This window comes from Trifolium pratense, linkage group LG6 (genome assembly GCF_020283565.1).
Source record: "Trifolium pratense cultivar HEN17-A07 linkage group LG6, ARS_RC_1.1, whole genome shotgun sequence".
NCBI classification, from domain to species: Eukaryota; Viridiplantae; Streptophyta; class Magnoliopsida; order Fabales; family Fabaceae; genus Trifolium; species Trifolium pratense.
The window spans coordinates 14,523,170-14,547,742 of NC_060064.1; the positions used below are offsets into that span (position 1 = coordinate 14,523,170).

The 24,573-nt window shown below is 34.7% G+C and overlaps 1 long non-coding RNA gene and 1 pseudogene across 1 annotated transcript; one reads left to right on the forward strand and one right to left on the reverse strand.

Moving 5' to 3' along the window:
- Positions 1-11,393: 11,393 nt before the first annotated feature.
- Positions 11,394-20,052, forward strand: LOC123888661. Its single transcript, XR_006802235.1, has 5 exons — positions 11,394-11,605; positions 11,854-12,050; positions 12,176-12,251; positions 15,537-19,361; positions 19,516-20,052. It is a non-coding gene; the product is annotated as an uncharacterized LOC123888661 (long non-coding RNA).
- LOC123888658 lies at positions 19,927-23,901 on the reverse strand (annotated as a pseudogene).
- Positions 23,902-24,573: the final 672 nt, after the last annotated feature.

Here is a 24,573-nt window from a genome sequence, read left to right on the forward strand (position 1 = left end):
GTTTTCTGATTTTTGTATTGTTTTGAGTAAGATTTACACGGGTTTGGTATACAACAAAAGTTTCCTACTTTTTCAAACACTGAACCTTTTTTTTTTAAACAAAACACTGAACCTTTTTAATCACCGTCTTAAGTGTCTTATGAGGACGAATCAACCTTACACGTGAACCATAATGTTCAGTGGTCTGTGTTACATATTTTTTCTAAGCTTTAATTTGGTGATCTGTACTCATATTTGAATTCTTCACATTTCATTATAGTTGTTTCAGCATGCACACTTGATTCCTTTGTGAAAGCTTATGGTGAGGTTATCATATTCTTCCAGTGCTGAAGTTTTAGTGAGTTTGTGTAACGTTTTACTCCGTGGTTTAACATACAAAATTATGGAGTAACTCTTCCCTTCCCAAGGTAAGGATTTTCGACAACTTGGTTAGGTGGTGTAATGGTGTTTGTTATGATGACCTGTTTCATTGGCCCACAAACTCTTCTTGTATTGAAGTATTAGTAGGCTTAAATTGTGACGTTTCATATTGAGCACACCATGATATTAAATTGATAGTGAGGATATGATGTTGATCTATAGTTCATGATTTGTTAGTTATTCTTAGGTGTTGCAGAAGAGGATATGGTTTTGATTTAAGTCTTGATATGCTTTTCTCATGATCAAATTTCTCTTGACTCTTCTTTTACCCATCAAGATTTTGTTTTGTATAATTTTTTGATATAATTCTTTGTTTGGTAATCGAGAGACGCGTTTATCCGTTTTGCAGCCGGCTAATAGATTTTGATGTCTAGAATGCGTTCATAAATGGACAAGAGCACAGAGCCAATAGTTTTAATTTGGTGATCTCTAGTAAATTCTTTTTGTTTCAATCTTAATCGATTCGGAGAGCATAAATTTCATGATTTGTTATTTATTCTTAGGTGCTGCTGGAGAGGATATGATTTTGATTTACGTCTGGATATGCTCTCAGAATTCACACAATCAAACTTCTCTTGACTCTTCTTTTACTCATCAAGATTTTGTTTTGTATTATTTTTTGATATAATTCTTTGTTTGATAATCGAGAGATGTGTTTCTCCGTTTCACAGTGGGCAATGAAGTTTCGATGGAATGCCTTGATAAATTCATTTTGTTTCCATATAGTGTTTTTTGATATATCTTGTCAAACTATTGAAAATAAAAGAATATCAAAATATCTGTTTATGCATTGCAGGAAGCTGATTTCTGGAACAATTTGATATTATAATAAAAACGATGATAGCTACAGATGCATAATCAAATTTCTTTGATCATTCGTTCTTTCTGATTTTTATTTTTGGGCTTTGATTTCTGCAGCATGGTTTATCAAAATCAAAAAAATGTTGATCTTTCATCAAGGCATGGAGACCTCAAGTTTTGATTTGCTTTTCTCTTTTTTAATTATTTTAGTTTTCAATAACTCCATCGCTTTTGAATGCATATTTTCTTGATATTTTATTTCCTTCGATGTTGCAGGGAGGTAATTTGTGAACACTGATTCCTTTTGTTACTGGTTCAATCTTTCTGTTGTTTGATCTTCATGTTTTGTATTCTTATTCTTTTCTGGTCTTTTGATTTTGTTCTGGCTTAGACCGCCATACATGTGAATTGAAATATGACACGCTGTTTTCTGCAATGTAGTTTGTTTTGAAACAATAACATTCTAAGTAGCATCAAGCCTCAGGTTTATTTTGCTACCATGTACTTGGGTTGTGAACTATTTTTATTTTCATTTCTATTCTTATTGTCTAGTCGATTTACTTCTTTGTTCTATGTTTGGCTTTTTTTATCTGAATTCTGACAGTGCAAAAGTTTACATGATTCTTTAGGAGTTGGGACAACTTGGTGGTCATCTCTTTGTAATGTTAGTTTGGAGAATTATGCAACTATTCTTTCTTTCTTCATGTTTATTATTTTACAACCTATTTTTCACAGCGTAATCTTTCTGTAAATGTATCATGTGGTGTTGGCAGAGCAAGTTTTACATGGGTTTGGTGTATTACAAAAGTCATCATCTTTCTCAATCACACTGCGCCTTTTCAATTTGCCGTCTAAAAGGGTTTTATTTGTTTCCGAATAATCTTTCGTTGATTCATGTAATGGCAAAGATAAAGATATAAGTCTGGATGGAAATTTGGTTAACTCTTCTAAGAATCTTTACATTTTAGTCTTTTTTTGATATTCAATATATACTTTTGATAGTTCCTTTGAGTTTTCTTTGTGGGTGTTACAGGGGAGAGAGCCTGTAAATGTATGGTTTACTGTGGAACCCATGGCAGCCAGAGGTTCAAATACTTAGCTTGGGATTTTGGACAGTGTCAGCGATTACTATGTAAATGTATCAGTAATGTAAGTATGAGTGAAGCAAGGATGAGGAATTCCTGGCAACTTAGTTTGGCACAAGAATTTGCCATTGGGTGATGTTGATTGATGTGCTTTCATTTTGGTTATCTCTACTCTGACTATGAATTCTTCACGTTTCATTGTATTTTTTGAGGATCTGGTTTTTTTATTTACAAGGACCTGTTTTTCTGCAGCATAGTTTGTCAAAATAAAAAAAATGTTGATCTTTCATCAAGGCGTAGAAACCTCAAGTTTTGATTTGCTTCTCTCTTTTGAAAATATTTTAGTTTTCAATAACTCCAATGCTTTTAAATGCATATTTTCTTGATATTATATTTCCTTTGATGTTGCAGGAAGGTAATTTGTGAACACTGATTCCTTCTGGTTCTAGGTCTATCTTTCTTTTGTTTGATCTTCATGTTTTGCAAGAGAGCATATATTTCTTAATTAGTTAGTTCCTCTTTGGTTTTGCAAGAGAGGTAATCGATAAACACAATTCCTTTTGGTTCTATCTTTCTCTTGTTTGATTACCTTGGCTCCTGATGTTGTGGTCATATTTGGTTCTTCTGGCTGGTTTTGATCTTGGAATTTTCTGTTCATATTTTAATGATCTGCAGCTACTAATGAATCGTTTGGGTTTTTAATTGATTGCTCTTCCAATTCTCGTTTGATCACGTGCACTTTTTGATATAATTTGTCATTTGAAAAACACAGACTGACACACCTGTGAAAAAGTTTGGTACAGAGTCTGATAGCAAATTAAGGAGATTATATATTGTGAACGTCAACATGTGTGTGCTTAAAATTTTACATCTAATACATCAGCACTATTGTTTCTGCTCCAACACAGTTTAAAATCCGGTGGTTCAAATGACGCAACCTGACGCAGAAACGGAAGCGCTAGGTTAGCAAAACGCTAAACCTAATGGATAAAGACAAGCCGCAAACACAAACTTGTCAAAATAGGATTTCGGAGTCCACCGAAAGAGTAATTTGGAATCCACCAAATTTGAGAAAAATCTCTGAATTTTATTAAATCAAAAGGTTGCCTTCAAGGCTACAATAATTTAGCTTAAATAGTAGTGAAAAATAAAAATAACAAATCTCCTAAAAGATTGTAAAAATAAAAATAACTAACCTAACTAAATAAAAATAACAAATCTACCTAAAATATAAAAATAACTAACCTAGGTGAAATATAAAAATAAGGAATCAACCTAAAATATAATAAAACTAAATCTAACTAAAATAATAAAATACAGAAGAAACCCTCCTACATCAGACTCCTCTACCTCAAAAGAACTCGACCTCGAGTTCTCGTCTTGATAAAGAGCTTCCTTTGCAGGTTGACTCCTCCAATGAACAAGAGACCACCCTCCTGGATCCCATTGAATTAAGTGAGAGGACCTGTCTCGTGTCAACACATCCAAATAACCACCGGGGTTCCATTGCTCAAAGATAGAACACAGAATTTGAAATTTATCACAAAAGGGTATTTGACCCAACTCAGTTAACATGTTTGAGCTAGTGCCTAAACCATAAGATTTAAGGTAAAATCCGAATTGAACCCGATCTATAAGCAAATCCTTGAGTTCAATGTGACGGCTGTGATGCGGAGGTTTTGCTGAGATGGAAGTCGCCGCCTGCATCCTAGTGTCCGGAGGTTCTAGTGGCGGTGAGGTTGTTGCCGGATTTCGCACAAATACATCTGGCCTAAACGGAGCCGCCACAGGTAGGTCGACATCAAGTTGTGGATCGCCAGACTTGCACAAGACAATTTTTTTTATCCTAGTTGGATTCTCTTCACCTCCCTTTTCGGACACAACTTCCTCATCCTCAGAACTCGAGTCATTAGTAGATGGGTTGTTGCGGTTGTTGTCGCCGTTTCTGTTGTTGTTACTGTTTCTATTGCTGTTGTAGTTTCGGTTGTTGTTGGATAACGTTGTCACCTGTGTTGTCAGAGCTGTGATGGCCGCGGTTAAAGCCGTCATGGCACCGTAAAACTCTGCTTTCGTCACCGGTTGATCTCCCATCTGATCACGTTAGAAAAGAACAGGAGAAACCTGCTCTGATACCAACTGACGCAGAACGGAAGCGCTAGGTTAGCAAAACGCTAAACCTAATGGATAAAGACAAGCCGCAAACACAAACTTGTCAAAATAGGATTTCGGAGTCCACCGAAAGAGTAATTTGGAATCCACCAAATTTGAGAAAAATCTCTGAATTTTATTAAATCAAAAGGTTGCCTTCAAGGCTACAATAATTTAGCTTAAATAGTAGTGAAAAATAAAAATAACAAATCTCCTAAAAGATTGTAAAAATAAAAATAACTAACCTAACTAAATAAAAATAACAAATCTACCTAAAATATAAAAATAACTAACCTAGGTGAAATATAAAAATAAGGAATCAACCTAAAATATAATAAAACTAAATCTAACTAAAATAATAAAATACAGAAGAAACCCTCCTACATCACAACCCCAGTTATAAAACCACCAAATCCGACATCCCTCTTTAGCAGAATGACTATGGTAATAGTAGTCTTGCAGTGTTTGTAATCTACTCTCCTTTTGACACTTAAAAGATTTCATATTTATTTGTTACCTTACTTGAATTGCAGGGTTTTCGGTCATCTCCTTCTGCCAACCTTCCTACCCCATCGGAGGTTGTACGCAAAGGCTAAGTATCCTGATTTGGTTTTCAAGCAACAACTCACAGCCTATGTGGAGAAAATATATGGTATCTTGCTGGACAACTTGAATAAAGAGTTGGCCTCATTTATTTCGTTATGTATCCAGGTATTTTGAATACAATTGTTTAACTGGATCTGAATGGAATAAGTAAAGTTGAATGTCTTATTATAATCCTCCCATGTGTTTCCTATCTTTTCCCCGGATGGTCATAAGATTCTAGAGGTGGTAAAGTTGAAATCCAGGAGTTGGTTAAGTGCTATGTGGACTGGTTTCAGATTTCCGATTTCTTTGTCGTTTACTAATCCCATAGGATGCTTTTTTTTTTTATTATTTTATTTTATTTGTATAGCAATTACAAGCAGAATTATGTTGTATATAGTTGTTAGGTCCCTAGTACTGCTATATGTGTGTTTTGGTAGGTGTGCTATTCCAGTTTTTCATTGTATCCGACTGGTTTGCATTCTCTTCTTGTAATTGTCTTCTAAGTTTTGACACTTGTTCTAAAATTGTGTTTCAAATAAAGTTTTTAGCATATAATTTTTTGTTTTTTAAATACTATTACTCATGCAATTCGTATTGCTGATATACAGGCACCAAGAACATCTAAGGGGGTCTTAAGATCTGGCCGATCTTTTAGTAAAGATTCTCCCATGGGTCATTGGCAGAGTATTATTGATTCCCTCAACACTATTCTCTGTACTATGAAAGAGAACTTTGTAAGAAACTAATATTATGGCTTTTTAACAATTTGAGTATGGTGTAATTACTTTTTTTACACTAGCCGTTTATGCTATTTATAAAAATTGCTTATACATGATATATTGTTTTGGGTTTTAGGTGCCTCCTGTCCTTGTCCAAAAGATCTTCTCTCAAACATTTTTGCATGCATCCTTTGACATAATTTTTTTGTTTGTCATGGAGTTTTGATCTTAATGTTTAACATTCTGTTTTTAATAAATGATTGGCAGTCTTCTTCTGCGGCGTGATTGTTGTCCATTCAGCAATGGAGAATATGTGAAGGTTGATTTAGCAGAATTGGAGCTGTGGTGCTGCCAAGCAAAGGAGGAGGTATTCATTTTTTGTTTACTGTATTGTGCTAGATAGATCGAGTCATTGCATAAATTAATTAGGCGCTTAATAATATAAGGCAATCATCTATTGCTACTCTGTATGGATTTTGGGTTGGTAATATGCGTCTTCGGAAACTCTAACCAAATTGCCTTATAGATTGAGGAGGAGGTATTCATTTTTTGTTTCCTGTATTGTGCTAGATAGATTGAGTTATTGCATAAATTAATTAGGCACTTAATAATATTAGGCAATCATCTATTGCTACCTTGTATGGCTTTTGGGTATGTAATATGCGTCTTCGGAAAGTCTAACCAAATTGCCTTGGGTTTGCAGTATGCTGGGACATCTTGGGATGAGCTCAAGCACATTAGACAAGCAGTTGGATTCTTGGTTAGTGTTTCTTGTTTCATAATATGGCACCATTTATCTTTCTGATGTTGTTACAAAATTTTGATAATCATTGTGGTTTACCATGCGTCATGTTTTGTTTCCACTTACTAATTAATGATTATCAAAGATTAAAGAATAAAGACTTGTCATTTTATATCATAGTTACAAAGAATAAAGATTATCAGTATTTGTCATTTTTTTTATAATCGCTGCTACTATTGATTTGTACCAATTGTTCTTCCAAATAAAAGAATAGTTTTTTTATATGATTAGTCGAACTATTATAAATAAAAGAATATTAAGATATTCGTTTATCCATTTTGCAGCGAGTTGATTTTTGGATATCAGGAACAATTTGATATTATAATAAAAACGATGATAGCTACAGATGCATAATCAAATTTCTTTGATCATTCGTTCTTTATGATTTTTATTTTTGGGCTTTGATTACATTACACTCAAATTGAATCGTGAACCTGTTTTTCTGCAGTATGGTTTATCAAAATAAAAAAAATGTTGATCTTTCATCAAGGCATGGATACCTCAAGTTTTGATTTGCTTCTCTCGTTTTTAAATATTTTAGTTTTCAATAACTCCATCGCTTTTGAATGCATATTTTCTTGATATTTTATTTCCTTCGATGTCGCAGGAAGGTAATTTGTGAACACCGATTCTTTGTGTTACTACTTCTATCTTTCTTTTGTTTGATATTCATGTTTTGTATTTTTATTATTATTTTTTATATTCATGTTTTGTTTGATATTCATGTTTTGTATTCTTATTCCTTCTGTTACTGGTTCTATCTTTCTGCAGTGTAGTTTGTTTTGAAACAATAACATTCTAAGTAGCATCAAACCTCAGGTTTATTTTGCTACCATGTACTTGGGTTGTGAACTATTTTTATTTTCATTTCTATTCTTATTGTCTAGTCGATTTACTTCTTTGTTCTATGTTTGACTTTTTTTATCTGAATTCTGACAGTGCAAAAGTTTACATGATTCTATGTATATGTATTTGTTTTCGAATAATTGGGATATTGTTCTTAGATTGTGTACAAATTGGTGTTGACGTTTGTACACAATCATGTCACGCATCATCTGCTTTTGAGTTTTCTGTGGAGAGATAGCCAATAAATATACAGCAGGCACAGGTTCTCATATTTCCCATTAAACTAGTAATTTTTTTTATTTGTATGTATTTGTTTCTGGATTTGGGATATAATAACTGGATTTTGGAGAATAACTTGGTATAGGGGGAACCTAATGGAGCACAAGAATCGGCAATAGTCTATTGTTGTTATGCTTTCATTTGGTGATCGCTACTCTTCAATGAATTCTTCACGCTTCTTTGTCTCTTTTGAAGATTTGATTCTTTCACGAGTTCCATTTGGGTTTCACAGGGTGGATATGTACTGTGAAAGCTGTGGCGGAGATTATCATGGACGTGTTTTTGGTTTGGTGTACTGGGGAGAGAACTATTAATGTACTTGTTCTGAATTGTGTCCTTTTATAGTGTATTATGACAATGTTGATTTTAGTATTAGGAGTGCTTCAGTGTATGGTTATGTAGTACATGTCCATGTCTCTCTTGGAGCATATATTTGTTCATTGATTTTGAGAGCATATATTTATCGATTGATTTGTTATTTTTCTCTTTGGTTTTGCAGGAGAGGTAATCTACATGCACACAATTCCTCTGTGTTCTATCTTCCTCTTGTTTGATCTTTTAGTTTTTGTTTTCACATTTTTTCCCTGGTTACTTTGGTTTTGATCTTGAAGTTGGCTGTTATTTTAATGATCTGCAGCTACTAATGAGTTGTTAGTTTTCACAATATTGAGACAATAACTTTCTGTGTAATATCAAGCAATCAGGTTTATTTTGTACACTTCTTGCAATGTGAATTATTTTCGATTCATTTTCTCTGGAGTTTTAAATTCTTTTATTTTTCAATATTTCATCGGTATTGTTATTCTTTTCAGGTTGATTATTTTGGGTTATTGCTTCTGAGATATTATTTGGTTGTTGTTGCATTCAAACTTGGAGTTTGCCGCTCTTATTTAAATGATGAAAGATACACTACGATTATAGAGTTCGTTAGGTTTTTAGTCGACTTGTTTTCTAATTCCTCTTTGCGCCAAATATTATTCTTCGATTGAGTTCTAATGTGAATTTTCTTTTTAATGTGTTTCAATTTTGACAGCACGCTTTGTTTTTAACCTGTAATCTGGCACTGGAGAAATTTTGACAGCTTTGTGGGGCTCTCTTTGTAATTATGACCTTTTGATCAGCGACTTGGTTTACCGAATTATTCTACTTTTCTTTATTCTTGGTTTATTCTACAACTATTTGTCATAGTACTTTTGTTATTCATCTATCTTCTTGTGTTCACAGTGCAAGTACCTAGAAGTCTCCATCACACTACACCTTGTTAATTTTGTTGTGTTGCAGTTGGAGATGAGTGCCTCTGTGCTTTGTACTACTTGTGTCCTGTGAAATATAATTTTATTAACATTCCATGTTTTTGGACTTTTGATTAAAGGTTTTCCGCAATGTGCTGCATTCATGGAAGTTATACACGATGCCATTCGTGCCGAGCGGAGCATTGTTTCCTCTGATGCAATGGACAAGAAGGGCTCAGTTTGTGGTTGTCATTGTTCAGACTATTGATGAGGTTTTAATCTATTCTACGGGTCACTTCACTTTAACTTCTTTATGTTATTGCCTTGAGTTTATATTGTTTAATTTCATGTGAAGCTTTTGTTTGTTTTTGCAGTTCATTTGATTCCTAACTCGGGATTTTTGTTCTGTGCTTTCTCTTGGGCCAGGAGTTACCTTCTGTTTTTATAACTTTTCTTGCATGGAGTATAGCCGAGGTGATTTTTTTATTGGATTGGATTCATTTATTTTGAGTATGGTTCATATTCACCGATACGTAGACACACACTCGAGTCTGTCATTACTCACTAAAATGATAAGTATTAAGTTTAGAGGTGATCATTGCTTAATAGAATGATCTTACAGAACATGACATATATCACAGAAAATCAAAACTTTTGAAAACAGGAAAATGCAAATAACAAAGAGCACCTAAGATATAAAGCAAATTAAGGAAATTCAACCCCATTTCAATTAAAACTTAAGGGGAATTTACACCTTAATAATCTGTGACAGGTAACTGTTCATAAGAGCTAGGGGTGATGAAGAAAATTTCATAGACAACTGCAGCAATAGCCGAACCAATTAAAGGGCCGACCCAATAAACCCAGTGATTAGCCCATGTCCAGCTAACAACAGCAGGCCCAAAAGACACTAGGTTCATGGAAGCACCATCAAAAGCCCCACCTGCCAAGATGTTGGCTCGTACAATAGACATACACAAATTAATACTAAAATTTAGCACCGAAAATTTACTTTCACTTGTAATAACTAACAAGTGAAACTAAAATTTAGTTTTCACCATAATTATATATAAGCAGAAGACAGTTTGGTCTCTTAAACTGAAATCTTTGATCAAATTAAAGATTTTGAGTGGTCTAATTTGTCTTCAAAATTAAAACTAATGTGATCGAATTTTTAATTTTCGATCGTAGTTTTTTAACCCATTAACGTTCTAAGGTATCCCCAAGGTTTAGGCTTTTCGGGTCCACTGCAAGACTTATTCTTGAGTCGACAACTTGAACTTTATTTCAGTATTCAGAACCTGAGTAGTAATCTGTCATAAGGTACAAGATTCTGGAATAACTCTTTTCCCTTCCCAGATGAAAAATTTTGGACAATTTTGGTTACGTCATATGTGTTGTTTGCTCTGATGATTTGTTCGTTGGTGACAACTTAACTTTGTTCGGAGAGATTTTCTCTAGTCTTCTTTTGCTTGTTTTTACTGTTAGTTGTGATCTTTGATGGTGACCAGAATCTGCAATTGGCTCTCTTCATGTTTTTTGTTTGAGGATGTAGTTTACTTGACTTCTTTGTCCGTTTCTGTTGCAGAGATTATCAAAGACATATTCTTGCTTTGGTGTTACAGGGGAGAGAGCCTGTGAATGTTTTTGCTTGGTCAATTTTCCTTGCATCAACTTGGTGGGCCTCTCTTTGTACTACTTATCCACATTGATTTGAAGAATTATGCTACTATTCCATTAGGTGTGTCGAATACTGAACCACATTGATTTGAAGAATTATGCTACTTTTCCATTGGGTGTGTTGAATACCTCCAACTGTAAAAGGCTTAAATTTGGTCATTTCTACTATGGCATGGTTTATTATTTTTGGTTCCTGCTTCTGAGGTTTTATTTGGTTGTTGTTGGTTTCAAACTTGGAGTTTACGGCTCTTGTTGGTTTCAAACTATTATTGAGTTTGGTAGGTTTTTCGTCGACTTATTTTCTAGTTCATCTTTTGTGTCAAATATTATTCTTCCTTTCAACCTTTGAGCATGTACACATCATCAGTGTTTTGCTTTTAATATTATTTTTTTGCAGCATGCTGCACTTCTGATGTGAATTTTATTTTTCGATGTGTTACCAGTTTGGGCAACACGCCTCGTTTTTAATATGTAATCTGGAGATATTGGGACAGTTCTGTGGGACTCTTTGTAATTATGACCTTCTGATCAGTGACTTGGTTTGGAGTATTATGCTACTTTTTCTTTCTGTTTTCTTGGTTTGTTCTACAACTAATCGTCACAGTAATTTTGTTGTGCATGTATGTATCACCTGGTGTTTACAGTCCCAGAAGTGTCAATCACACTGCACCTTGTCAATTTTGTTGTGCTGAAAATGGAGATTAGTGCCTTTGTGCTTTGTACTACCTGTGTCCTGTGAAATAATTAACATGTACACATGAACCATCATGTTTTACTGGATGTGGTATATAGTTTCAACTGTGGCTGAGGTTAATCTAACAATCTGATGATTTCCAACTGCCTCTGCGCTTTGTACTACTTCTGCATCCTTTCTTCTCTCATTCATTCTTGGAATATAATAGGTCTTTCTCTCCTGTGTGTGAGCTGGTGTTGAAGTTTTCGTGTTTAATCTAGTGTGGAAGTGGTGTTTCAGTATCCAGAACCTCGGTACTACTCTGTCATAAGGTACAAGATTCTGGAACAACTCTTTTCCCTTCCCAGATGAGAAATTTTGGACAATTTTGGTTACGTCATATGCAATGTTTGCTTTGATGATTTGTTCATTGGTGACAACTTAACTTTGTTTGGAGAGATTTTCTCTAGTCTTCTTTTGCTTGTTTTTACTGTTAGTTGTGATATATGATGATGACCAGAATCTGCAATTGTTTCATGTTTTCTGTTTGAGGATGTAGTTTACTTGAATCCTTTATCAGTTTCTGTGGCAGGGATTATCAAGGACATGTTCTTGCTTTGGTAGAGAGCCTGTGAATGTTTTTGCTTTGGTCAATTTTCCTTGAACGCACTTGATTCGGAATACGTAATCATCACGGATAGCTTCAGTTGTATGTTGTACTCGTGTCCTGTGAAATTATTAATAAGTGCACATGAACCTCATGTTTTGCTGGATATGGTATATATTCTCAATTGTGGCTGGCTTATTCTGGCTTTTTTCTACTTCTGCATGCATGCTTCTCTCATTCATTCTTGGGATATAATTGGTCTTTTTACTTATATGTATTTGTTCCCAAATGATAGTTCTTTGATCGCATGCAAGCTGGTGTCGAAGCTGTGCGTTTCAGTATGCAGAACTTGAGTACTACTCTATCATAAGGTACAAGATTCTGGAATAAATCTTTTCCCTTCCTAGATGAGAAATTTTGGACAATTTTGGTTACGTCATAGGTGTTGTTTGCTCTGATGATTTATTCGTTGGTGATAATAGATTCTTTTGCTGGTTTTTACTGTTAGTTGTGATTTATGATGATGATGATCCTATAAAGATAATGTTTTCATTACAGTGGCCTGGGACTCCTATGTTTTAGGAGGAAGCCAAAATTGTGTTAGAAATGTGTAGTTTGTTGTGGAACCCGTGGCAGACAGGTTCACATTGTTGTGGAAATGTGTGGGATATAATTGGTCTTTTCTTCTGGTTCTATCTTTCTTTTGTTTGATATTCATGGTTTGTAATCTTATTTTTTTCTGGTCTTTTGATCCTCATGTTTTGTAATCTTATTTTTTTCTGGTCTTTTGATTTGTTTCTGGCTTTGACCGCCATATGTGAATTGAAATATGACGTTTTCTGCAGTGTATTGTCTTTTGAAACAATAACATTCTAAGTAGTATTGAGCCTCAGGTTTATTTTGCTACCATGTACTTGGGTCGTGAATTATTTTCATTTTTATATTGTCTAGTCGATTTATTTCTTTGATCTACATTTGGCTTTTTTATCTGAATTCTGACAGTGCAAAATTTTACATGATTCTTGAGGAGTTGGGATAACTTGGTGGTCCTCTCTTTGTAATGTTGATCTGCAACTTGGTTTGAAGAATTATGCTACTTGTTGAAATAGAAAAATAATAGAGAACACAAGAGGCATTGGTGAAAACCGTGTGTATTTGAGCATCACGGACATTCCATTATATAATACTAAGAGCATTAATTACAAGGGAATATTACTATGGAATATGCTATGCTAAGAATACTCTAGAATATATTTACAATAATATTAAATATCAACACTCCCCCTCAAGCTGGAGCATATAAGTCAAATGCACCAAGCTTGCCACATATGTAGTTGATTCTAGGACCTCGCAGTGATTTTGTAAAGACATCTGCCAATTGATCATTAGAATTGACAAAGCTCGTGACAATGTCGCCTGATTCGATCTTCTCTCTGACAAAATGACAGTCTATCTCAATATGTTTGGTCCTCTCATGAAAAACTGGGTTTGAGGCAATGTGCAGTGCAGCCTGATTATCACAGATAAGTGTCATTGGTCTAACATTTTGAAATTGAAGTTCTTTGAGTAACTGTTTCAACCAAATCAGCTCACATGTTACTAGTGCCATGGCTCTATATTCTGCCTCGGCACTTGATCTTGCTACTACATTTTGTTTCTTACTCTTCCAAGATATCAAGTTTCCTCCAACAAGTACACAATACCCAGAAGTTGATCGTCTATCAATGGGTGAGCCTGCCCAATCAGCATTTGAGTAACCAACTATCTGAGTATGACCTCTATCTTCATAAATGAGACCTTTTCCTGGAGCACCTTTGATGTATTTCAGAATCCGGATTACAGCATCCATGTGTTCTTGGCAAGGAGAATTTAAGAACTGACTTACAACACTGACTGCAAATGAAATGTCTGGACGAGTGACTGTGAGATAATTCAATTTTCCAACCAATCTCCTATATCTCCCTGAATCTGATAGAGGCTCCCCCTGATTAGGTAGAAGCTTGACATTTGGATCCATAGGAGTATCAACAGGCTTTGCATTCAATAAACCTGTTTCTTCAAGGATATCCATAGCATATTTTCGTTGTGAGATCACAATACCATCCTTAGATTGAGCTACCTCAATGCCCAAAAAATACCGGAGTTTACCAAGGTCTTTAGTCTGAAACTGATTCGAGAGATATTGTTTTAACTGAAGTATTCCCTGCTGATCACTACCAGTTATGACAATATCATCTACATAAACAATCAGATAAATGCATCCTTCAACAGAGTGACGATAAAAAACAGAATGGTCAGCTTCACTACGAATCATGCCAAATTGTTGGACTACAGTACTGAATCTGCCAAACCAAGCTCGAGGAGACTGTTTAAGACCATAAAGAGACCTGTGTAACCTACAAACCATATTAGATGACTCCCCCTGAGCAACAAACCCAGGTGGTTGCTCCATATACACTTCCTCTTCAAGATCGCCATGTAAAAATGCATTTTTAATGTCAAGCTGATGGAGAGGCCAATGCTGAATGGCTGCAATGGAGAGAAAAAGTCTAACTGAGGCCATTTTGGCTACAGGTGAAAAAGTGTCGCTATAATCCAACCCAAAAATCTGAGTATAGCCTTTGGCCACTAAGCGAGCCTTAAATCGATCAATCTTACCATCCGGGCCAACCTTCACCGTATATATCCAACGACAACCTACCAAAGACTTTCCAGGGGGTAGAGGAACCAGTTCCCAACACCTTAAGGTTTTGGGATAATCGGTTATTTGACATGGTATCAGAGCCTCTATGACTAAGTGGTCTAGAGTTCGATCCCCACTCCCCTCACTTTCTAATTAAAAAGTGGAATTTAAGCATATGGTAGGTGGGCCTATGCATTATCCACGCTTCAAGTCCAAGTGGGCTCTTGCGTGAGGGGGCGTGTTAGAAATAATATAAAACCATTGATATGACTCTATCCTAACACCTTAAGGTTTTGGGATAATCGGTTATTTGACACTACTATTCTTTCTTCTTTATTTTTCTACAACCTATTTTCACAACGTAATTGTTCTGTTAATGTATCATGTGGTATTGGCAGAGCAAGTTTTACATGGATTTGGTGTGTTACAAAAGTCTTCATCTTTCACAATCAACCTACACCTTTTCAATTAGCTTCCTGGAATGTAGAACATTGGAGATGAGTTTCTTTGCCGTTTTTCTGTGAACAAATTAACAAGGACACATGAATCATTATTTTTGATGGTCGTGTTATATAATTGCTAGGCTTTAATTTGGGGTTCTCTTCTCGGAATATGAATTATTTACATTTCATTATGTCCGTTTCAGCATCCCCGCTTCTCGATTCCATTGTGAAAGCTTACAGAGAGGTTATCACAGACTACCTTTGGTTTTGCATTTCTTCTAGTGTTGAAGTTTTTGTGTTTCTATCCGGAACTTCAGTTTTACTCTGTGGTTTTGCATACAAGCTTCTGGAATAACTCTTCCCTTCCCAAGGATGAGGAGTTTTGGTCAACTTGGTTAGGTGTTTGTTATGATGATTTGTTTGTTGGGGATAAATTGGCTAAGGGAGAGATGATATTCTTCTAGTGTTATTTTCGTTGTTATTTTGTATTTATGATGTGTACTCCTAAAATGATATCGTCATTGTTACAGTGGCTGGCTCTAGGAATTATCTGGTATTGCATGTGGCAAGATAAAACCGGTAATTTGGTCTGTGGCAGGAAAGTAGAGGTTAACATACTAAACATAACTTTTTTCATATCTGTTTGTCTTTTGATGGTGTGTCTGCTAGTGTTGGATTTCTTATTTTCTTTTTGTATCTACCACTTGTGCCACACTATGCTGGTCTTTGGTTCTGTTACTTTACCACTTCCTTTGTTATGATTCTTTAGGCTATTCTTGTCCACTGTGATATATGAATCTTCTCTCTCTCAAATCGGTATGTCACAACGGGAAGCCTAAAAAATTCTCATTTCACATGGCGCTCTGCAATTAATTGTGGCATATATTTCACATTGTTATATTTTGAAGCATTTGGTGATTTCTATTTTGACTATGAATTCTTCATGTTTCTGTCTCTTGAATTTAGTTTTCTTAACATACTTTCCATTCAAATCAGCTTTGGGATCTTTCATGGTTTTACGTAATATTTGTTGCATCTTGCTAGTCTTGGTGATTTTGTGTTTTGCAAGTGGAACGTGAGAACTGAAGCATACAAGATTCTAAAGTATATCTTTTCTCACTCCCCTTGCATGAGGAATCTGGACTTAATTTTACTTGAGCTGCTTTGGTGCGTTTTACTTGATCCGTCTGGTATATAGGTGGGAAGCCTAATTTTTGTATCATTTAACATGGAGGACCAGAATTTCCAATTGGTTGTGACATATGTTCTCATTGTTGTTATGCTTTCATTTGGCGATCTCTACTTGACTATAAATTTTTCATGGTTCTTTGTCTTTTAAGAGGATCTAATTTTCGCATTGGTTTCATGTTGGGGTCAGGGGGAATATCGATTGTGTGTAGATGTGGTGGAGATTATCAAGGACATGGACTGTGAAAGCACAAATTTGAACTTACAGGGGAGATAGCCTATGAATGTAATGTGGGATTGAAAGTTGCGACGACAGGCCTCACTATAAAACGGGTTATGTTCCCCCTTAACTGTACTTGTTCTTGAAAGTCGTTGTCTTTGAGATGGTGTCATGTGGCGATGTTTATTTTTGTGATTTTATCAGGAATTTTCCATACTAATATGATGGGTAGAGAACAACAAACAACTCTAGATAAATCCAGATTTTTCTAATAGTTGTGCTCCTTTATTATTTTTTCATTGGTTTGATCGCATGTATTATGAAACCTGTTTTCTGCTGTGTTGTAGTTTTCTTCAAGAACAAGTTTTGTCTGCAGCGTGGTAGTTCTTCATAGCATAGCTCCTCGAGATTTGATTAATTTATCTCTATTGAATTCTATCTTTCCCATGATTGTATTCTATATCGTTGGTGGTTTTGGTTTTTGCTTCTGAATTTTTCTTTTCTTGATTTGTTAAACCTAATCAAGTTGTTTTCCATCTTTGCTGGTTTCAATCTCGGAGTTTATTGTACCTTCAATTATTTTTAGCTTATCCATAAAACTCTTTTGAAAAGACAGGAAAGGCTGAAAGTTGAATTCGTGAAAAGCTCTGTCATTCTTTACCAACATAATCATCCTAAGACATTGCATCCAAACTTTTATTTTGGTAAACTCTTCTTCATTCGTAAATTATTTTCAATTCCTTATTCTCTATGGAGTTTTATTGTCCATTCTTGTTCAGCCTTAGGGTTTTCACCCATCAATACTACTGTTTTCTTACATTGGAACAATGCGAAAGTGCTGGTGAAATTGGGAAAGCTTTGTGGGGCTCTCTTTGTAACTATGATATTTGGATCAGCAACTTGGTTTGGAGATTATGCTACTATTATTTATTTAATCTTGGTTTTTTCTACAACTATTTGTCAAAGCGTAATTTTGTTGTACAGGTCTGGTGATCACAGGGAGGTTTACATTGATTTGCTGTATTTCATAAGTATTCTTCTTTCTCAAATGCACTGCAACATGTTAATTTTGCTATCCGAAGTGAAGGAATTTGGAGATGAGTGCCTCTGTGATATGTTTTTCTGGCTATGTTATATATTTTCAACTATTGCTTGGCTTAATTTGGCAATCTGAACTTAGATTTGAACATTTCTGCATTCATGCTTCTCTGAAAGCTTGGGCGAGATTATCGGTATTCATCATTGGGATATAATTGATTATTTTCTTTATATGTATATCCCGAACCTGAGTGCACGATTTTGGAATGATTCTTTGCCCTTCCCAAGATGAAGAATCTTGGACGACTTGGTTACATTGCAGGTGTTGTTTGTTCTAATGATTTGTTCGTTGGGAGAGGTTTTCTATAATCTTCTTTAACTTGTTTCTATTTTTATTTGTGATTTAAATGATGATGATGATAATACTCGTAAAAAGATATCCTTTGATAGTGTATTATGACAATGTTGATTTTAGTATTAGGAGAGCTTCAGTAGTTATGGTCATGTAGTACTTGTCCATCTCTCTCTTGCATAATCAGGATACATGTCTGTTTTTCAGTGAGTTGAAGTTTGGATATCTCGTTTGTAGATACTTGATACAATTGGATAAGAAAGGAGAGTATAGGTAATTCAAATTTCTTCAATGAGTTGTGGATTACTTTTCTGCAGCGTGGTTTGTCAAAATAATCTTCTTCATGGCGGTAGAGACTTCAGTTTTGATTTGGTGATCTCTAGTAAATTCTTTAGTTTCAGTATTTGTTCATTGATTTTGAGAGCATATATTTATTGATTGATTTGTTATTTTTCTCTTTGGTTTTGCAGGAGAGGTAATCTACATGCACACGATTCCTCTGAGTTCTATCTTCCTCTTGTTTGATCTTTTAGTTTTTGTTTTCACACTCTTTTTTTCCTGGTTACTTTAGTTTTCACAATATTGAGATATTCTTTTATCCATATTGCAGCAAGCTTCTGGTTCTATATTCCTCATGTTGATCTTCATGTTTAATATTTGATGAAACATGTATCTGCTTATTGGACATTGCAGTATAGCGTGTTTTGAAACAATAACTTTCTGTGTAATACCAAGCAATCAGGTTTATTTTGTACACTTCTTGCAATGTGAATTATTTCGATTCATTTTCTCTAGAGTTTTAAATTCTTTGATTTTTCAATATTTCATCGGTATTGTTATTCTTTTCAGGTTGATTATTTTGGGTTCTTGCTTCTGAGATATTATTTGGTTGTTGTTGCATTCAAACTTGGAGTTTGTCGCTCTTATTTTAATGATGATACACTACGATTATAGAGTTCATTAGGTTTTTAGTCGACTTGTTTTCTAATTCCTCTTTGGGTCAAATATTATTCTTCGATTGAGTTCTGATGTGAATTTTCTTTTTGATGTGTTTCAATTTTGACAGCACACTTTGTTTTTAACCTGTAATCTGGCACTGCAGAAGTTTACACGATTCTGGAGAAATTTTGAGAGCTTTGTGGGGCTCTCTTTGTAATTATGACCTTTTGGTCAGCGACTTGGTTTGGCGAATTATTCTACTTTTCTTTATTCTTGGTTTATTCTACAACTATTTGTCATAGTAGTTTTGTTGTTCATGTATCTTCTTGTGTCCACAGTGCAAGTACCTAGAAGTCTCTAACACACTGCACCTTGTTAATTTTGTTGTGCTGTAGTTGGAGATGAGTGCCTCTGTGCTTTGTACTACTTGTGTCCTGTGAAATATAATTTTATTAACATTCCATGTTTTTTGACTTTTGATCAAAGGTTTTCTGCAATGTGCTGCACTCATGGAAGTTATACACGGTGCCATTGATGCTGAGCGGAGCATTGTTTCCTCTGATGCAATGGACAGGAAGGGCTCAGTTTGTGGTTGTCATTGTTCAGACTATTGATGAGGTTTTAATCTATTCTATGGATCACTTCACTTTCACTTCTTTATGTTATTGCCTTGAGTTTATATTGTTTATTTTCATGTGAAGCTTTTGTTTGTTTTTGCAGTTAATTTGATTCCTAACTCAGGATTTTTGTTCTGTGTTTTCTCTTGGTCCAGGAGTTACCTTCTGTTTTTATAACTTTTCTTGCATGGAGTATAGCCGAGGTAATGTTTTTATTCGATTGGATTCATTTATGTTGAGTATGGTTCTTATTCACCGATATGTAGACACACACTCAAGCCTGTTTTTTAAGAGCCATGATTGCTACTGGAACAATTTTATTACTACCATGACCTTGCTTGTTGTTTAAATTATTATAAGATCTCGTCGAACAATTTATGCTATGTATTAAGTTTAGAAGAGGTAATCATTACTTAATAAAATGATCTTACAAAACATGACATATATCACAGAAAATCAAAACATTTGAAAACAGGAAAATGCAAATAACAAAGAGCACCTAAGATAGAAAGCTAATTAAGGAAATTCAACCCCATTTCAATTAAAACTTAAGGGGAATTTAGACCTTAATAGTCCGTGACAGGTAACTGTTCATAAGAGCTAGCGGTGACGAAGAAAATTTCATAGACAACTACAGCAATAGCCGAACCAATCAACGGGCCGACCTAATTGACCCAATGATTAGCCCATGTCCAGCTAACAACAGCAGGCCCAAAAGACACTGCTGGGTTCATAGAAGCACCATCAAAGGCCCCACCTGCTAAGATCTTGGCTCCTACAATGAAACCAATAGCAATTGGAGCAATTGTTCCAAGGCTACCATTTTTTGGGTCTACTGCAGTAGCGTAAATTGTTTAAACCAAACCAAAAGTCATAACAATCTCAAACACAAGTGCATTTGTTGCTCCCACCCTCGAAGATAATGAGAATGCAGGTGTTTCCTGCAATAGACATACACAAATTAATACTAAAATTCAGCACCGAAAATTTAGTTTTCACCAAAATTATATATAAGGAGAAGACAGTTTGGTTTTTTAAAGTTAAAATCTTTGATCACATTAAAGATTTTGAGTGGTCGAATTAGTCTTCAAAATTAAAACTAATGTGATCGAATTTTTATCTTTGATCGTAGTTTTTTAACCCAGTAACGTTCTAAGGTATCCCCAAGGTTTAGGCATTTCGGGTCCACTACGGGACTAATTCTTGAGACGACAACTTGAGCTCTGTGAAGAAGTCTCATATCGGTTGCGAGATGGCCTGAATGTGTGTTTATAAAGTGAGGGCGGCTATCCTCACCTTACTTGTCAGTTTTGTAAGGATGAGTTTGACCCAAAACTCTATTCTCTGATGGTATCAGAGCCGCTCAATGATCTGTTGGAACACCTGTTATCAGGTTTATGCTATTGGGTCAACCATCGTTTCAATCCACGCACCAAGCCCAATAGTGCTGGGCGTGAGGGGGTGTGTTAAGAAGTCTCACATCGGTTGCGAGATGATCTGAATGAGTGTTTATAAAGTGATGGCAATCCTCACCTTACAAGTCAGTTTTGTAAGGATGAATTAGGCCCAAAACTCAATTCTAAGAACCTCTAATTTTTTTCACACAAGATTGGAATGTCTCCCAAATGGGTGACTCAAGAAATGAAACTCGGGTACTTTTCTTGAGTCAATTTTGAATGAATGAATAGTATATATGTAATGTATCTCACTAATCCACTAGTGGCAAATTTAAGGAGCAAGCAAGCAACGACAGAACCAGGCAACTGAGCAATCCAATACAAAAGGCCCCTAATGAGTGTAATGTGTCCACCAATGAATGCACCAAAAGTGACAAAAGGGTTAACATGTCCACCAGAAATGTTAGCTCCAACAGAGATAGCAACAAAAAGAGCAAAAACATGTGATAGTGCTCGAAACACTCAAACCCATTATTTAAGTAATTTTACTTTTATTAAATCTTTTTCAAAATACGCAACGGAAAATTACAACTTAATTTATTGAATGTTGGTTCTAGGTATTACACTCCTCTTTACAAAATAATACTAACATGATTACTTAGTAAAAACTCGTTTTATACAATATAAATTCCCTTATGAAAATACATTTTTTCAAATTAAATACAAATAGTCATTAAAGACCCTACATACTAAATACAACCATTTTCTCGTGTCACAATCAGAGCAGAGCTTCGCCGACAACTCGACATCGATAACCACAAAACCTGTGAATCTGGACCCCCAACGGTCCAGCACATAACACATAAAAGAGAGTTAAATAACATACTCAAAAATATACAAATGTAAATAAACGATACTTACACACTTCATCACAAATCATACATATTCTAACTCATTCATATACTTCATTAATCACATCTAATTAGGAGTTACAACCTAATTGTACTCGCACTTCATTTATAAACATACATCATTAGTCTCATTTAATTATAAGCTACGAAAAGTTATAATCAAATATCAATCATAATTCACAATATATTGAAGCCAATTACATTTATAATAATAGGACAATCAACACATACAACAAGTCTAACACACATAGACAATTATCATAAATTCCAAACATATGTGTCACATATCAAATATCAAATAATGTACACATATCCTAATCCAATCTAATGTCACAATCTTCATGCTATGTTCCCTAGACATATCTAATGCATGTGGTACCATCTTCTTTATTAGAGTATCTCACCTCTAATATCATTCTTTATCGGATAAATATAATCCGATATTCTTCTTTATTGGAATATCCAATATCACATATAATTAATGAATGCATGTATGTATTTCATGAATTCACTCATAATAGCATTGAGCTCGTTATTTATAATGTGGAACACTATCCAACATTTCGTCTTTATTAAGATAACATTATACCTTAATATCATTCTTTATTAGAATAACATAATTATAATATTATTAAGTTGATTAACACCTTAATATACTTCTTTGACATTTAAACAAACATCATCAACACAATCAACAACAATTATATTCCACACATATAATCAACAATTCATCACAATACAATTAATCATGGTTATAAACACTTAATTGTATGTTAGGATACCCTAATCTCCCTTCCCCTAAAAAAAAAATACTCCTATTGTTTTAACTAATCACATGTTACAAGTGTCTAATTACACTTAAACAATTAACAAAAATGTTGTTGTCCCAGTGTTGTTCGCTGAGCGAACGGTGGCGAGCAGTGGCGAACCATTCCAGTGGAACACTTGGTCCTGGCGAGTAGTGGTGAAGGCCTCCTGTCAGGAATGCTCAAACCTTGCGTTTTTCACTCAAATTCACCCAAAAATCTCATTTTTCATGTTATAAACCCCAAATAAGTTTATATTCAAGTGCAACAAACATATCTAAGCACAAAATGACGGTTTGTTTCATAGATCTATATCATAAACATAGAAAAAGTAAAGATTTATCACTTTTACTCAAAACTCACAAAAACACAATGTTCTTGAGTTCAAACATCTACAAATTCCGTTTTTACTCATTAAATTCGTTCATACATCATGCTAAGAGTATATTAAACATGTCATGAACCTTAGATTTGATTTTCATTAAGAAAAACTCATCCAAACTAAAACGAAAATGGGGTGGAGAAAGTTCGGGTAAGGAGAAATCGACATTCTCCCCTTTCTCGTATCACCCACAAATATGAAATCTACTCTCTTACCTTAATCCGACAAAAGCTCAACGATTGTTCCTCGAATCTCTCCTCCAAGCTCTTGCCCTAGCTCCTTGCTCTCCCTTCTCTCTTCATTTCTCTTCAAAGTCACAAAATGTGACATTTTCTCTCTCTAAGGGCCATATATAGCGCCCTCTCTCATGAGACAAGGCCCATTGGGCCTAAAGCCCACTAACTTGACCCAACTCGCGTTAACTCTCACTAACTCGCGTGTTAACTAAAACTCTCGATAAATAACTTAAAGTTACTATCGTACTTAAAAGCCACGTCACCAAATAAATAAACACTTACATAGTGAATAATAAATTTGGGTCGTTACAATGCTGCTGCTACTAACCCAGCTGATGTTGCTGCACCTTTGTTTGTTAGCTTATCTGTCAAAAAAAACACCCAATTAGAGTTCACAATGTTAGTGAATGCAAAACCAAAACAGTAAAAACACAGTTGAACTCTGAATTATCGATGCCCCTTTCCCCTGAGAACCAAAGGATTAACACTTTTCATAAGCTATCTTAGACCAGCTTATGGAAAAAGCGGAAAACAATTTATGGACACATCATAAGTTGTTTTCATAAACTCTTTTAACCAGTTTTATTAATGTTTTACATGTCAGTAGATAAATTCAAATAAGTTTATCCAAATATGTCCTAAAAAAGTTTAATTAATAACTAATAAAAAGCCTTACTATATACCATGCCAGAGCCTTCCCCTGCAAAGACAAAGATAAGCATTGACATGAACTCAGCAAGTGCAGCCCTAAGTGCATCAGCTTTTCCAAACTCAGAAGGACTTCCAATAGCAATTCTAGAAATTGGCATTGTTTTTTTCTTTTTCTTTCTTAATTTCTTTACTTTAAGATTCCAAACTTAGAATAATAATACTAACAATAATACCTTGCAGTTTAAGCTTAGTTAATATTTTTGTTGGCTATGGTTTTCTTGATCCAACATTAACTAAAATGATGTGATAATTTCTCTTCCGATCCCGTGATTCTTTTCAACCCCCAATATTTCAATTTTGCCCTTGCAAAAAAATTCGGTTTGCAGAAACCGAATTTTTTCTTATTGCAAATTCAAGATAAATTTGGTTCATAGAAACCGAATTTTTTATACAAGGGCAAAAATGAAAATTTATGGGGTATAAAAGAATCATGGGGGGTCGGATGAGAAATTATCAAACGATGTTATATATATATAAATCCATATAAATCCTAAATAGTTCTTCTACTACTTATGTGAACCCTAATCCATTTAAACCAATCAAATTGTTTCATTTAGCCACATCATCCATTTAAATCCAATTAAATCACTCTACAATACCACATCACTTCTACTTACATTATTATTGTCGTCTCTATATACTTTTCATATTCGACATTTATATACTTATGGCTTTTTAATATACCACTCACTCAAGCCTTTTATTTTTAAATTAAATAGCCCCACCCTTATTCAACAATTAAAATAATAATAATCTATATATTTATATCG